Consider the following 14,091-nt stretch of genomic DNA (forward strand, 5'->3'; position numbering starts at 1 on the left):
GCTCCATTCTCTACTGTGGATTCCCAAGTCAAGATCAAGGTTTCGATCCTTATTTTCAAGGTGCTCAATGGCCTGGGTATCTAGAAGATCGCCTAATGTTCCAAAATGAAGACTGGTCAACAACTCCCCTCCTCTGGCAGAATGGAACACTCTACAATAAGGGTAAAGTTTGTTTGTGCAGGAGACAGCTTTCTCTCAGACCAGTCTGAAACCAGTCTGGGAGTGAGCTCCCTAGGAACTAAGGATTATCACAAACCTTACCACCTTCTGCTCTGAGGAAGTGCACCTGGCACTTGATCTGACTTCTCTAATAACCACAGAGCAGTGTGTATATTAAAAAAACAACCCAAAACACAAAATCTTACCAACACTGTACATATAGTTATCCCCCGGGGGTAAAAATGAGAGAGAACAAGCCACATATGACACTTTAGTCACAACACTTTACAGGCCGCTGGTAGGTGCTCAGATACCAGGGTGATGAAGTAGCAACCTATTTAGAACAGAAAAGGAGTTCCACTGGACTGTTTACTCCTGATAAATACTGAGAAAATATTACCCAGTGTAGCAATGTGTCTTAAACAAACAACAAAAAACAAAAAATAAAACCCTAACAATTTGACTGATGAAATGAAAAACTAGGGCTTTCCTGGTGTTTCAAAAGAAGTTTCTAGGATACCAGTAAATCATATGAAAAAGCAGGACACAGGGTAGTTAGCATTCTAGCTGCTGTTTTTAAAGAAAACATGCTTCCATAAGGCAGACAATAGAACAACTTTTGGGACAATAAGGGTAAGCAGGAACTGCAATCTCTGGGGAGCAGTTAATGCAAAGTGCACAGCCCCAGTTATGCAGAACCCCAGACATTTCAAGCTTCGCCCTGAGGAAAGGGCCACTGACTGGTGATTACCTATTTCCAGAGCCTGGAGATTCTTTATAGAGCCCAGGCCTAGAGTGTAACAGCTGGACTGTCCAGTCGGGATGTGGAAAGACTGACACCTACCGAAGTCCTGCGCTGGAGTTGGCGTGGCCTCTAGTAAGCATCCAACATGCAAATCGGTTCTGTTATTGTTTTTTATGTTGTCTCTGTAATTGTTTTACCCTAAGAATAAATGCAATTTGCTTTGTGGCGGCTGGCTGGTAACTGGCATACTCTGTTGTAGCGTATACACCAAAATTGAAGCACCCAAACTAGTGGACGCATTTGAAAACTCATGTTTGACTTTTAATGAAATTAGATGGTGAGGCTTTTAGGGCAGGGAGTGCACCTGTTTTGTAAAACACAGCATATATTCGCAGCACTATATTAGTTATGCTATAAGCCGATGAGCCTGTGGGCTGTCAGATATAAGACAGAGCAGGCCTGAGGATCCAATGGCCATACAAATGAAAGCCACTAGCCTCTTACCTCTCATTCTTCCCCTATCACCAGGGCTTAATTTTTGCCAGAGCTTGGCAGTTCATAGCCCCGGCACCTCAGGGCTTGATGTGTCAGTTATGAAAATAAAAAAAAAATTGCTCCAGCCCCAGCACTAATTGCTTGAGCCTGAGCAGCTTTCATTACAAATTAAGCACTGCCTATCACTGTTGCCCTGTGTGTTCCTTCTGCTTCTTCCTCATTTTCATAAATGAAGATTGAAGAGTTGTATTCTTTTTTCTCAGGAAAGGATCCCTGCTGGGATGCAGCTGAATTTATGCTACATTGTACTTCCCCTGCAGGTTGTTTCAGTGGGCATTTCCCATTGTGCAAGTTCTCTATTCTCTCTCTCCCATTCCTATCTGTATTTCTATTACAGGGCATTTATGATGTTCTTCAGTAACATCAGAAAAGTATTTGTGGTTTGATGAATTATGAGAGGGGAGATGGATTTTCTAGGAGCATCTGAGGGTGTACATTTCTCATTAGAGGTCTGGCTTTGGCACCTCTCACTGCTTATATTTTGATTTATTAAACATTCCACCAGTGCTTGTGGAAGACTACTTCAGTTAAAGTTTTTTCCATGGAATTATGTACACATAAATGATAGGCTTGATCTTGATAGGATAACATTTATAACATCTGGAAACCTTTCCTGAAATCTGTTCTAAGAGAGGCTAAATAAGACAATGGAGATTCAGGATGTTATCTGTCTAGGTACTTACAGTATATGGCCCTATCACTGTTGTACCTTAACCCCTGAAAAATACCTGTTTATCAAGGAGATTATACCACGTCCAACACTGTGGCATTTGACCACTTCCGTGCAGTACAACACCTCTTGTTGAGACCCTTGTAGAATGATATTGTTTATGGACATATTGTTTCTTATCAAACTATACTACTAAGAAATATTTCTCAGAGCCTGGTGGGATAGACGTGGTGAAATTAGGAGCAATTTTATTATATTTTTCTTTAGAATTGGAATAAAATGAAATCCTAGTGGTTCACTGAAAGAAAATCATCACTATAATCATTTGTGTTGCACAGCGTTAATTTACTCAGTTTTTTCTGTGTAACTACGATTAAGCCTTCTGGCTCTGAAACGTTACCTCTTTTTATTGTTTTGTATAGCATTTGCATCCACTATACTAGTCAGTGGCTAAGATTCGTCTAGTGGTATGCAGTGCCAAAACCTGGGATTAGACCAACTATGAATTTCAGGAGCATCTGGATCCAAACTTCAGACTCCAGGACCCATCTCTTGCACATTTTATGCATGTAACCCACTTGTTATGAACAAGTAATTTTAAAAAGCATTTAACATTTTTCAAACAGGACTTTTAAAAACAGTTAAGAAAATGCATTGGGTGATGGGATATTCACAAGAGAAACCTCTCATGTGTCCACTATCGATGCTATTGCCCTTGGAGAAACCTAAACATATTGCCATAGTTTAAGAGAAGAATGCTATAATTAGGGCCCTACCCGATTCTTGGTCCATTTTGATCAATTTCACAGTCATAGGATTTTCAAAATTGTAAATTTCATGATTGCAGCTATTTAAACCTGAAATTTCATGGTGGTGTAACTGTAGGGGTCCTGACTCAAAAAGGATTTTTTGGGGGGGGGGTCCCAAGGTTATTGTAGGGGGGGTTGCGGTACTGCTACTCTTATTTCTGTGTTGCTGCTGGAGGCAGCGCTGCCTGCAGAGCTGGGCCCTGAGTCAGCTGCCGCCACTCTTTGGATGCCCAGCTCTGAAGGCAGCAGCGCAGGAGTAAGGGTGGCATGGTATTGCCACCCTTACTTCTGCGCTGCTGCTGGTGGAGTGCTGCCTTCAGAGCTGGGTGCCCGGCCAACAGCTGCTGCTCTCTGACTGCCCAGCTCTGAAGGCAGCACAGAAGTAAGGGTGGCAATACCATGACGCCCCCTAAAATAACTTTGCAACCCCCCTGAAACTCCCTTTTGGGTCAGGGCAGCCAATCTGAGAAACACTGCATACAGATTTCACAGGGGGAGACCAGATTTCCCGGTCCGTGGCACGATTTTCATGGTCTTGAATTTGGTAGGGCCCTATCTATAATCAAGATTGAAGAAAACCTGCAATAAGTCATTTATGGCTGCATGTTGTTAAACACACTCAAATTCCCTTTGGTTTAATGGAAGTTGAAGGTGCTCAGAGCCTCATAAGATTACATCCTTAAAATCAACAGTGATGTACCTGAGAAAGATGATAACTTTTAAGGTAAGAAGAAGAGGATGTAAACAATAGCTTATGAAGAGCAATACATTTTTTATCTACTGATTCTTTATCTGATAAGGCCTACTACACAAGGCATGATTAGCATCTCTATTTAAGTGATTTGCAGTGACTATATATGTGAATGGAAGAAATCAAATAGTTTCTGTTTCAATACATTATAAATAAAATAAGTATTGCATGTAAGAAACAGTTAATTTCTTGAGCATGTTTAGGGACAGGAAGCTAGGGTCAATATTGAATTGACTGAACTATTTCTGTGCATTGCTATGGGTGATGCCTCTGAAAGACCACACCACGAATCAGTAGGGAACAAATGTAGTAAGCTATCTGAAAGCCAATAAAGTCAACTCCAAATTCCTATGGATCATGGAAAGTATAGTATTTTTGCTAACAAAAATACTAAGTGTAATATGTTCCAAAACGTCAGATCACAAAGCACTCTGTTCTCATCTACTCAGAACTTCTGGATAGCTGGTCCAATCAATGTTAAACTTTTTAAGGTGAACCATTCTGATTTTTATCACAGCAGTAAGCAAAATAATCTATATTACCATACACATCCTGTCATTCGCTGCACAAAGCTCTGATGCAGTTAATTTGCTTTTCTTAAAAGTGAATTAAAAGTGATCTTAACCCCTCCCCCGCAAAGAAATTACCTGTTTTCTTCTGCTGCAGCAATGCAGAGGGCTTCCACAAAAGTGTCTTTAGGAGAATAAAAAAGCAGTCTCTTTTTGGAACTAGAAAACATGACAGGGGTGCAGATCTGAAGAACAGGTACTCTGGTTCTCTCTAGGGCTCTGAGGCTCACAGACTGCAATTCTGGTGCCCTCCTTTCACTTATACAGCTTCCTGTGAGGAAATCTTTTAAGCCCCGCTTCAAAAATGAATACAATAACCCAAAGAGCTGCTTTCCATCTTCCAGCTTATTGTGGGATCACAGGGCTGCAGACACAGAGCTAAACTGTGTGGATGCTGTTGCTGGAGCTATATGTCATTATGCTCCCTGAATCTCAAACAGCGAAAGGATGTGCCGAAGTTATCTGCTGCAAATCTGAAGTCACATGATCACTTTCAAGAACAGCCATTGCACAGTGACTATGAAACAACAATTTACCTCTGAGCAGCACTAGTACACAAAATATAACAGGGAGCTTAGGTCCTCCAATGTAAGATCCCAGCTAGAGACACAGACTGCTAACTGCATTTAGGAATATAGCACTGTGTCTATCAGTCAGTGCTGGAATATTCTAGAAAACAATTCTATTTTGTTATTGTGAGACACTCAATGACTATGCTGAGGAACTTCATAGAAATGCCTATAAACTAAATACATCCAGTAAGCTAAATACATGCACTGCTTAGAGAGGACCAGTGCATGGTTTCCCCAACCCAGGCAGAGAGTGGGGAATCAGGTACTTCATAGGGTTAGAGATTCATATGTGGGGCAAGTGGGGGCATGGTAGGACACACCATCCCCGATTCTACATGAACTTACTACAAGCTGAGGCTTTATTAACAGCCTCAGGTTTAACAACTCCTGAGCTGAGCAAAGCTTGGCTGCAAAAATCCACCTTTAAAGAGTGTGGGAAGGTATGCTGGGAGATTCCAGAAACAGCTGCACCAAAAGAAGCCCTTTCAGCCTAGAGAATTGTAGGAGGCCAGGAGGGAGCACACTGCATTCGGTAGATCCTAAAGGTCTGCCAGGATTTCAGGAGGCCAAATCCCCTGCTGCCTCCAGAGAAGGGTGTCAAACCCTCTTCCCTGTTCTGAATAAGGAATTCAGAGGAAACTCTGCAGGTTTCTTGGCCCCTGCACAGGTTTTCCTGTGTAGGCCATGATCTGACTTACATGTACATTGGTGTAAATCCAGACTGGCTTCAGTGAAGTTACACTGGCATAAATTTGGAGTAACTGAAGACTGAATTAGGCTCAAAGATCTATATTCTGCTCTCCCTTGTGGTATGTTACACACGATTTGGAACATGGTCTAGAAATGCTCCTTCTGTGGGGGCTAATTCAGATCCTAAGCACAATGCAATTTGCATGCCATGATTCTTTATGAATTGAAAATTATTCTGCTTTTGTTTAACCATAGCATGGTGTCACGGATAAGGATATCAGAGCTTTACATGCTGCTAAAAGCAGGGTGTGAATATTACTCAGTGAATATCACATCTCTGACGCTGGAGTGTCCTAGCACAATTTAATACAGGCTTTGGGCTAATGAGCCTAATCCACACATACCCAGACCTATTAACAAACTTTATATCTCTAGGGCAGGGGTGGGCAAACTACGGCCCAGGGGCCGCATCCAGCCCTCCAGATATTTTAATCTGACCGTCGAGCTCCTGCCAGGGAGTGGGGTCCAGGGCTTGCTCTGCTCTGCGAGGCTACCAGAAGCAGCAGCATGTCCCCGCTTCTGCTCCTATGCATAGGGGCAACCACGAGGCTCCACATGCTGCCTCCGCCTCAAGTGCCACCCCTGCAGCTCCTATTGGCTGGGAACCGCGGCCAATGGGAGCTACAGAGGTGGCGCCTGTGGACATGGCAGTGCACAGAGCTGCCTGGCTGTGCCTCCACATAGGAGCTGGAGGGGGAACATACTGCTGCTTCTGGGAGCTTCTTGAGGTAAGCACCCCCCAAAGCCTACACCGCTGACCCCCTCCCGTGCCCCAACCCCCTGCACCACCCCTGATCCCCTCCCACTCTCCAAACCCCTCAGTCCCAGCCTGGAGAACCCTTCTGCACCTCCAACCCCGCATCCTCAGCCTCACCCCAGAGCCCACATGCCTAGCCGGAACCCTCACCCCAACACCCAATTTCATGGCACGCCATACATTTTCCAGACCCAGATGTGGCCCTCGGGACAAAAAGTTCGCCCAACCCCTCTCAAAGCTCTCAGCTAGTCCCACAGGATAAAGCAAGGTATGTACAGTACTTCCTCACTCTCCTGGGTAAGAAAAATAATCATCAACAGCACCTTTCCCAATACCCACGGTTTAGTCAGGAATCTAAACTCTTAATTTTTTTTTTAAAGGGAACCAAATGGTAGAATTTTTTTTTAAAGATTTTACAAAAAAACTATTAAAATCTTTTCAGATGAGATGCGAAACCAAGGTCCTGGCCACTAGTGGTCATTAAAGACCTATATGACACTTTTCCCTAAGAACAGCAGGGTTCAAACCCAAGGTCTTAAACAAATTTCTATTTGGATAGCAACATTCTGCCTACTTAAAATCTCTTGCAGGGCTGGTTTTCCCCCAAGTCTAAAAAAATAAAATAAAATCTGTCTTTCTTAAAGCCATGGCTTTACTGAGCTCAATCTTGATCTCCTTCCTGACTCTCAAAACTCCCTTTGATTTCAGTAAGACTTTTGTCTGAAAAAGGAATTCACGATCAGGCCGCAAAACTCTAAATTAAACTAGGTTTATATATCAAAATGTGCCTAAAATCAGTTAATTTAGTTTTTTAGTCAATCTGTAGATTCACAGAGTTTAAGGCCAGAAGGGACCACTAGATCATCTAGTCCAGGGATCGGCAACCTTTGGCACACGGCTTGCCAGGGTAAGCCCCCCGGCGGGCTGCGCCAGTTTGTTTACCTGCCGCATCCGCAGGTTCAGCCGATCACGGCTCCCACTGGCTGCGGTTCACCGTCCCAGGCCAATGGGGGCTGCTGGAAGCGGCACGGGCTGAGGGATGTACTGGCTGCTGCTTCCCGCCATCCCCATTGGTCTGGAGCAGCAAACTGCGGCCACTGGGAGCCGTGATCTGCCAAACCTGCAGACGCGGCAGGTAAACAAACCGGCCCGGCCTGCCAGGGTGCTTATCCTGATGAGCTGTATGCCAAAGGTTACCGATCCCTGATCTAGTCTGACCTCCTATATGACATAGGCCATAGAATTTCATCTCGTTATCCCTGTATTGAGCCCAATAACTTGTGTTTCCAGAAAGGCAACCAGTCTTGATCTGAGAATGGAGAATCCACTACTTCCCTTGGTATTTTCTCCCCAGGAAGTTTCTTGTACACTGTAACAAGCCACCTCTTGAGACCAGCCCCGTCCCTATCGATTACAGTGCTCTACGCAGCCTGACCTCCCCACGGAGGGTCTGGGCTGAGCTCAACGCCTGCGGGGCTGCGGAGGCAGGAGCTGTGGGGGGGCTGCTTTAGGGGGCCCCCACAGGCCCAGAGCAGCCCGGGGGATTAGCGAGCAGCCTGGCACCGGCAACAGGAAGTGGAACGACTCAGTCCCAGCCTGCTCCGCTCCCCGCACCCCAGCTGGGGGAGGGGGTTTTGGGGAAGGGGTCTCCCTCCCCCCCCGCACTGGTGGCAGGAAACAGAGCAACACAGCAGGGAGCCAGAGGAGTGGAGCGGGCTGGATTGCTCTGCTTCCTGCCACCACCAGTGAGTGTGGGGGTAGGCCTGACCCCTGCTGCCAGTACCAGGCCCCCCTGCTAATCCCCTGGGCCGCGCCCATCGCTGGGGGAAGGGGCTTTGGAGAAGGGGTGGAAAATGGGGGTGAGGTGGGGGCAGGAAGAGGTGGGGCAGGGGGAGTTATCCCTTACCCCAGACCCCTCTAGGAAAGCACAGGAGAGCCAGCTGGGGCATGGGGCTGGCTGATGGTGCTGCCACATACCAAGCATGCAGCTGCGTAGGACACCGTGAAATTTGGGGCAATTTGGTGTGCCAAATTTCGTGGTGCTGGACACAGCTGCATATGCCTAAGGACAGCCCTGCTTGATACCTATGTACAAGACCCTACAACGTAAAGTGAAATCCTAGTGGTAGAATGGATATATTTTTAAAGTGTAAAATTATTTTGTGGCAGAACACTGAAGTAAATTATATTGTAAATTTATTAGTTTACATCTTAATTTACTGAGCTGATTTCTTGTGGCTTTTCTCGTGTCCTATGCACACACGTCTATTTTCTAAATCTGTTTTATGTTACTGTCCCTGTCATAATAAAGTTTGGGTAATAAATAAACACAGACACACACCCTGAGATGATGATTTTATGTCATCCTAAAAAGTTTTAAATTTTTTTTTGACAGTATACACTTTCCCTCAGAGTTACAGTATCTAATCCTTTATGTATGATAATTCTGTTCCAAAATACATGCAAGTAAAAATACATTACAACCTCTTTTCACTACACTCTGGTGGTATATGTTATTTATCAAATATTTACTCTATGTGATCTATGTGAACAATTTCTAATATTTCAAAATAAGAAGATATAGGGCTTAGTCCAACTTTCACTGAAGTCTTTAGACAGGTTTCCTTTGATTTCAATGGGAGTGGGATCAAATCCTTAATTGTTAGCTTCCATAGGATACAAACATCCATTGTGTGTTCACTTTCTATTCTATTCCTGAGGGAATTGTGCGCCAAAATATTAAAAATTCTGTGCCAAAACATTAAAAATTATGCACACCATATTTTTAAATTATGCAAATTGTATTTATTAATAAATAAGTGTAGTTCCAGCATGGCAGTGGGGAGCACAGGCCACTGGCTGCATGAGGTGGCAGATCACCCTGAAGCACCCACCTCCCCGGGTACAGGGACTTGGCAGTGAGGCTGCACCAGGGCGGATGTTAGGCCGATTGCCCTGAATCGGGCACCATGCCTACGAGGGCCCTGCGCCCTAAAGAAGAGCGCCTAACTTTTTAATTTTTACTCACCCAGCGGCAGTCCGGGTCTTCGGCGGCGGGTCCTTCAGTGCCGTGGAAGACCCGGAGTGAGTGAAGGACCCGGCACCGAAGTACTGCCGAAGACCCAGACCGCCGCTGGGTATTCGAATCGGGCCCTGCAGTTCCTAAAGCCGGCCCTGGGCTGCACCTGACCCTGACACAGTGCAAGGGCTGGGCCTGCCCCAGAAACACCCCAGGGCCCTGCCCCCCTGCATCATGTGCACCAGGTGTGGGTGGGCAGGCTCAGCAAGGCAGGATCCAAGTGTGGAAGAGCTTAGTATGGGGGGATCCAGGTGTGGGGTGAGAGGTTTCTGTGTGGGGCAATCTAGGTGCAGGCAGCTCATTGGGAGATCTGGATGCACAGGGGCTCATTGTGGGGTGCCGGGGCAATGGGATTCTGCAGGGGATCCATGTGCAGGTGGTTGGGGCTCAGCGGGGGTGGGGGTATAGGTGTGGGTATATGGGGCTCAGCAGGGGGTGTCTGGTTATGGGGGGCTCTGGGTGCAGGGGGAGTGAGGTTTGATGGGTTCGGGGGTCCAGGTGCAGCTGCTTGGGGATCAGTGGGGGTGGGGGTCTGGGTGTTGGGGGCTCGTTGGAGGGGTCCAGGTGTAGGGGAGTAGGGCTTGTCAGGGTGAGGGTTCGATGTACCTGCTTGACAGGGGAGCCCCGGCTGCTGCCAAGGGAACGCCGCATGCCGGGCTCCCGCTTCCCCCACACAATTCCACTATTCCCTTTTCTTCTCCATTCCCCTGATTCACACATTCCCCTCCCTCTACCCTGTTCCACCCCCTTCCTTCCCCTTGCCTCTTCACCCCCGTGGCCTCCTTCCCTGATTTTCCCACCCTGTCCTTGCCAGCTCCACCGCAGGCATTCACTGTTGCACAGAAAAAAGGAAGGCTCCCAGCACACAGAAGAGGAGCCCGACTGGCACTAGGACCCAGGAGGCCGTGTTCAGCTGCAGAGTCAGTGGAGCTGAGAGGCAGCCTCCTTCAGCTGGGCAGCACTGCGCTTGCAGAAATGGTGGGGGGCAGCAGCAGGTAACCCCATGTGCCCCCCATGCCTCACCTCTGTTTTGAGGGGGCAATTCCCCCCCCAATGCACCCATGGTCATTCCCCCCCTCTGCATGGCTTCCCTTTGGTTCATGGCCATTTTCTGCAGGGAAGCACAGGAATTCTGCGGGGGGGGGGGGGGGGGGGAATTTTCTGCAGGTGCATAGTCACACAGAATCCCTCCAGGAGTACTATTTATAAAAGTTCCTCATTCTCTTAGTGATTTGGTGTGACTAGCCTTAGCGGGAATTTGATAAAGGGAATGGTCTGCGCCACCTCTCCAATTACCAAACAGGATCATGATACCATGCAACTTGAGGAAACAGAAGTGAATGCAGTTTCCAAGTTAACCCATTCTATGTTCCAGTCCCCTGACATAAGTTATGACCTAACGAAGTGGCTTCCCCTTTTACGCATGGCAGGAAGAACACAGAACTTCCATGAGCAGGGCCAGGCATATACTCTTTTGCTGAACATAAGGTATATTGTGCACCATTAAAGCACTGAAAGGAATTATACTGAGAGCTGATTCTTGAAACAGCTAGTAGGCAACAACCTATATCTGAAATGAGAGAGTCGGTGTAACATGAACAATCATCAATAAATGCTGCTAGTGCAAAGGTTAGGTAATCTCTTACAATTGCATCCACCTGAAATATGACATACATGCTGTCATCATGAATGTACATTTTTTTGTTCCACAGTGTTTCGAAACTAAGTTCTTAAACAGATTACCATGCATGAATGTCACCAACATAAGTCAAATTTAGTTACAGGCTTATTTCTGTGAGGCTCCGGTTACAAAGTGATTTAACTGATATTTTTCAGGGATGGACTATGACCACAAGTCAGAGAGAGTGCGCTCCTTCAGAGCTCTGACCAAGTTCTTCCTCCTCTTATCCCATTTTGCCACAAAACTCAGAAAATAATTATTTTTAACAGTGCACACTTGGAGGCCATCCAATCACACAATAAAAGGGAAAAAAAACAAGAAGGGAAGAGCGGACCTGCATGTCCTGCTTGCGGCCCTCACTAGTCCAGATTGCACCCCAGAATGTCATATCCCCTGAGTGTCTGTGTATAGCTGCAGCCCTTGTCAGCACACTCCAGTCACACTCTGGCTTCCACCCACCTTGGTTACCACTTGCAGGATGACCCCAGCACACTCCCAGTCCCAGATTTTCCTTCAAAATATGTGTTCTGCACTGTCCAGCCCTTTCCCAGACAGTTCAGATATTTTAGGTCCATTGCCCCTGTAAGGGGTCAATGTCCAACAGTTTGCTACTTTAAATGGAGTTACCACACAGCCAAGTTTAAGCACAACACCAGATTCGTTTTGATTAAAGAATAAAACAAGTTTATTTAACTACAGAGAGAGAGATTTTAAGTGAGTACAAGTACAAGGCATTAAAGTCAGAAATGGTTACAAGAGAAATAAAGATAAAACTATTTCTAGTGCTAAAGCTTAACTACCTAGACTTGGTTCAAGATAAAATTCTCACCACATTCCCCCAGCAACAGGGCTGACCAAATTTCAGGGCAGGATCTCTCCCAGAGTCAAATGGCTGCTTCCTTTGTTGTCTTAGGTGAAAAAGAAAAGAGAGAGAGATAGGAGATTTCTAGGGTTATTTTTGCTTATCCCGCTATAGTCCAGTCTTCCCTTGAAATGCATTTTCCTGAGGATTATCCCTAGATAAAGTTCATTTCTGCGGTGAGGCTGTAGACAAGGAGGCTGGTGGTAAAAAGTTCCATGCTGTTGTTTGCTAAAATGCAGATCAGTTTGTTCCTGCCCCTCTTGCTTCCCAAATGGCCATTTGACAGGCGATTGCCATCAGCTTTGAAGACACCAGGCTAGAGGCATCAAAAGGATGTGTTAAAAATGGAAAGAGTCCAGTGAAGGGCAACAAAAATTATTAGGGAGCTGGAGCATGTGATTTACGAGGAGAGGCTGAGGGAACTGGGATTATTTAGTCTGCAGAAGAGAAGGATGAGGGGGGATTTGATAGCTGCTTTCAACTACCTGAAAGGGGGTTCCAAAGAGGATGGATCTAGACTGTTCTCAGTGGTAGAAGATGACAGAACGAGGAGTAATGGCCTCAAATTGCAGTGGGGGAGGTTTAGGTTGGATATTAGGAAAAACTTTTTCACTAGGGAGGGTGGTGAAGCACTGGAATGGGTTACCTAAGGAGGTGGTGGAATCTCATTCCTTAGAGGTTTTTAAGGTCAGGCTTGACAAAGCCCTGGCTGGGATGATTTAGTTGGTGATTGGTCCTGCTTTGAGCAAGGGGTTGGACTAGATGACCTCCTGAGGTCCCTTCCAACCCTGATATTCTATGATCAGCTTGTCTCTGAGAAACTGGTTTACCCAGACATGTCTGGTAAAACACATTTCAGACCTAATTTCAGCTTATGTTTATAATTTTACATATAATTGTGCTACATACATTTCATCATGTTATTGACCAGTGAGGAGTTAGTTTTCAGATGATACCTCAAAAGGCACATTTTGTACAAAGATTATTACAATGGTGTGTAGGGTGTAGTGGTTGTCACATCCGCTTTACTTGCAGAGTCCTGGGTTCATGCCCCAATGAAACCAAAACCTCTGACTGTATTTTTAATGGGCAGCAGGTTTAAAACAAACAAATGGAAGTATTTCTTCACACAATGCACAGTCAACGTGGGAAACTCTTTGCCAAAGGATGCTGTGAAGGTCAAGACTGTAACAGGGTTTAAAAACAAACCAAACCAAACCCCTATATAATTTCATGGAAGATAGGTGCATCAATAGCTATTAGCCAGGATGGGCAGGGATGGTGTCCCTAGTCTCTGTTTGCCAGACGCTGGGAATGTGCGACAGGGGATGGATCACTTGATGATTACCTGTTCTGTTCATTTCCTCTGGGGCACCTGGCATTGACCACCGTTGGAAGACAGGATACTGGGCTAGATGGACCTTTGGTCTCACCCAGTATGGCTGTTCTTAAGTTCTTATGGATGTGAATACAGGGGTGCATTCAGTCACAAGGGTGTTGGGCTTTTAAATTGGAAAGAAACTGGGCCAAAACATGTAAGACAGCAGAATGTCTTCAGTAAAAAAGCAAAACATTATCTCCAAACTACAGACAGAGACCCAAGGGCACAATTTTGTAACCCTGAAACACCCACTTTACTTATAATGTCCCATAATAGGTTTCTTAGGTACTTGGTGCTTTTTGTATCTTGAAAAGCTGTAGCTTTTATATAGATTAAGAGATCTAACAATGATTTTACACAATAATTCACTTTCAAAAACAGCTACTGAGGGAGACGGTAGATACTCATTCATATCTCTAATATAAACTCCCTCTTCACTTGAAAGGTACATACTATTGTGATGATAATCTAAAGAGAAAATCAAAGTATTCCTCTGACTTTTCAGTGTAAAATTACACTAGAAAGATGAAATCCATCAAAGTCTGAAGATCACGTGACACTGCCAAGATAATACCAAACATAGCAATTTGCATTCAAGTTTTTAAAAATCGAAACTAAAAAGAGACAAATTAAACTAATGTTGAGGTTCAGACACCCACACACAGACACTGAGTACCATGCCTCCCTGAGTACATTAAACTCAGATTTCCTCTGCCTTAAATTTGGTACCACATTTGGTAACCAAAAAACC

At 45.3% G+C, this 14,091-nt stretch overlaps 1 protein-coding gene across 7 annotated transcripts in view; it reads right to left on the minus strand.

Moving 5' to 3' along the window:
- Positions 1-14,091, minus strand: part of PPEF1 (protein phosphatase with EF-hand domain 1) — a 69,408-nt gene that overhangs the window by 50,545 nt on the left and 4,772 nt on the right. For 2 of the 7 annotated variants that reach the window (XM_045017245.1, XM_045017331.1), the window contains exon 2: positions 11,927-12,005. The exons of 2 other annotated variants lie outside the window; for them this stretch is intronic. The gene's annotated coding sequence lies outside the window, so the exon portion shown is untranslated. Of the gene's footprint in view, positions 1-4,336; positions 4,665-11,926; positions 12,276-14,091 lie in introns of those variants that run through there. 3 more of the 7 variants (XM_045017140.1, XM_045017060.1, XM_045017404.1) reach the window with 2 other exon arrangements.

Source organism: Mauremys mutica, chromosome 1, assembly GCF_020497125.1.
Source record: "Mauremys mutica isolate MM-2020 ecotype Southern chromosome 1, ASM2049712v1, whole genome shotgun sequence".
NCBI classification, from domain to species: Eukaryota; Metazoa; Chordata; order Testudines; family Geoemydidae; genus Mauremys; species Mauremys mutica.